Source organism: Rhipicephalus microplus, chromosome 3 (assembly GCF_043290135.1).
Source record: "Rhipicephalus microplus isolate Deutch F79 chromosome 3, USDA_Rmic, whole genome shotgun sequence".
NCBI lineage: Eukaryota > Metazoa > Arthropoda > Arachnida > Ixodida > Ixodidae > Rhipicephalus > Rhipicephalus microplus.
In genome coordinates, this window is record NC_134702.1 from 136,143,936 (window position 1) to 136,146,998 (window position 3,063).

The window sequence follows — 3,063 nt, forward strand, 5'->3', positions numbered from 1 at the left end:
CGGCTTGTCGGCTTGTCACGTCTCTGCGTCACCTGGTCTCTATTGTCTGACAAATGGAAACACAACATCGCGGTCGAGGTAGATTGTCATTGGTGTATTTCCACTCAAAGGGACCAGGTACACTCTGAGTTGGAATACAAAAGACGCAAACATATCTTCAAAAGCAATTACCGGCTGAAGGCTGCCACAGCGGGCGTAAAAAAAATTACCAAGATACATACGAAGCGCTGCAAAATTAATGCTCTGGCTTCACGTATTGACGCAAAAGAATTATTGGTCGTTGCTTCAAATTCATCTGCAATATTTTTGAGTTATAGGTAAACAGTTTTTTGTGCTAGGCCTTTTAGGGGAATCCACGCGCAAGATCTCTGAATAGCACGTGTCAAAAAAGAATGAAAAAAACACACCATACAACAAGTCGGTGTGGCGGGCTTATTTATTGTAGACGAAGCGAAGCCCGATTCGAGTACGTTATCACGCATAATTGCTTTTCAGCGAAAATACACATGTTACTCAAGAGTGCACTGATAGAGAACGTGACTTCTCCTTCATTATCATCATCATCATCATCAGCAGCAGAAGCAGCAGCAGCAGCCTGACTACTTCTACTGCAGGGCGAAGGCGCTTCCCATGTTGCGCCAGTCAACTCGGTCGTATGCTTGCAGCTGCGATTTTATACCCACAAACTTCTTAATCTCATCTGACCACCTAACTTTCCGTCTCCCCCTAACCCATTTGCATTCTCTGGGAATCCAGTTAGTTACCCTTAATGACCAGTGATTATCCTGTCTACGCGCTACATACCTGGCTTATGTCCATATCCTCTTCTTAATTTCAGCTATGATATCCCTAACTTCGGTTTGTTCCCTGGCCCACTCTGCTCTCTTCTTGTTTCTTAAGATTATACGTACCTTTTTTTTTACATTACTCGCTGCATCGTCCTCTATTCAGGCTGAATCCTCTGTGTAAGTCTTCAGGTCTCCACTCCGTAGCTAGGTACCGGCAAGGTGCAGCTATTATACACCTTTCTCTTGAGGGATAGTGGCAATGTACCCATCGAGATTTGAGAGTGCTAACCAAATGTTCTGCACCCCAACCTTATTCTTCTAGTTTTTTTTCAATCTCATGCTTCGGCTCCGCTTGTATTGCCTGTCCTAAATAGACATAGTCTTTTCAAACTCCTAGTGCACTATTGTTTCTCTGAAAGCGCTCTTCTCTTCCGAAGTTGTTGTACATTACTTTCGTTTTCTGCAGAATAATTTTAGGACTTACCGTTCTGCTCTCCTTGTCTAACTTCATAATGAAGAGTTGCAATTCTTTCCATGAGTTACTCAGCAATGCAATGTCATCGGTGAAGCCAAGATTATTAAAGTACTCTCCATAAATCTTATTCCTAACTATTTCCATTGTAGGCCTCTCAAAACCACCTGTAAGCACGCAGCAAATAGCAATGGGGAGATTGTATCCCCCTGCCTTACACCCTTCTTGACTGGTACTCTGTAGCGTTATTTATGGAGTTTTATGATGGAAGTTGATCCCCTCTAGATTTCTTCCAGGTTGTTTGTAGTTGCTTCGTTGACATCGTGATTTCGTAGTGTCTCCATGACTGCTGATACTTCTACTGAATCAAGCGCCTTCTCGTAATCAATGAAAGCTATGCATAGTGGTTGACTGTATTCTGAGCATTCTTCTATCACCTGATTGATAGTATGAATGGGGTTTATTTTTCAGTAGCCTGTTCGAAATCTTGCTTGTTTATTTGCTTATTGAATTCTAATGTACTCATTCTGTTAGCAATTACCTTTGTAAATAGCTTCTATACAACGGAGAGGAAGCTGATAGGCCTGTACTTCTTCAAGTCTTTGTCACCTACTTTCGAATGTATTAAAATAACATTAGCATTTTTCTCTGTTTCTGGTACTCTTTTTCTTAGGAGATACTTCGTAAACAGGTTGGCTAGTTTTACTCCTCTGTTTTTCAGAAAATATGATGTCACCCCATCCTCACCAGCAGCTTTGCCTTTTTGCCTTCTGTGTAATGCTTTTCTGACTTCTTCCATATTTACTAATGGGATGGCATCTGCGTTACTGCAAGTTCTTGTATTGGGGTCGTGGTTATCTGGGCTACTGTACAGATGTCTGTAAAACTCCGCTATTTCAACTATCTTATCTACATTGGCACTTACTTTGCCTGTCTTGTTCCTTAGCGCATATTCTGATTTTTGCCTATCGTAGGTTTCCTCTTCACTGCTTTGGTGCTTCCTCCATCTTTCAGAGCGTGTTCAATTCTCTCCAAGGTATACCTTCTTACATTCAATACCTTACACTTATGAATTAACTTCGAAAGCTCTGCCAATTGCATTTTTTCTGTTGCATTTAAGGCTTTCAAGATTGGACGCTTCTTAATGAGGTTCTTTGTATCCTGGTCCAGCTTGTCAGTATCCTGTATATCTGCCGTATCTGAAAGTTCCACTGCACATTCCGTAATTATACCCGTCCAATCATCATTCATTGCGTCAATGCTATGGCTGGTTTCCTTGATATGAGCCGAGTACAGGTTCTGAAGCGAGATTTTCCGTTCATAGTTTCTGTACTTTTCCTTTTATTACTAGCTCATTGATTGGCTTCTTGCGTATCACTTCATGTTGTTCCTTCTTCAAGCATAGGCGAATTTGACACATGGTCACTGCATGGTACCTTGCCAACACTTGCAAATCTTGCACCATGCCTCAGTGTGCACTCAGTAAAAAGTCTATTTCGTTCTTACTTTCACTATTAAGGCTCCGGTATGTCCACGTACGGTTCTAGGTTTCGCTAGGTGTTTATGATTAGTAAATTATTGCGTTCTGCAAACTTTCCTAATTGCTCCCCTCCGGCATTTCTAGTACTGATGCCATGATCTCCCACTGCCTGATCTTCAGCCTGGTTCTTCCCTACCTTGGCATTGAAGTCGCTTATTAGTATAGCATAATGTGTTTTTACCTTACTCAATGCCCTGGTTCTACATTTTCACGGCGGGATTTGAGTGTGTGAGCGTATACCACATTCAACTTGTATCTCCTAT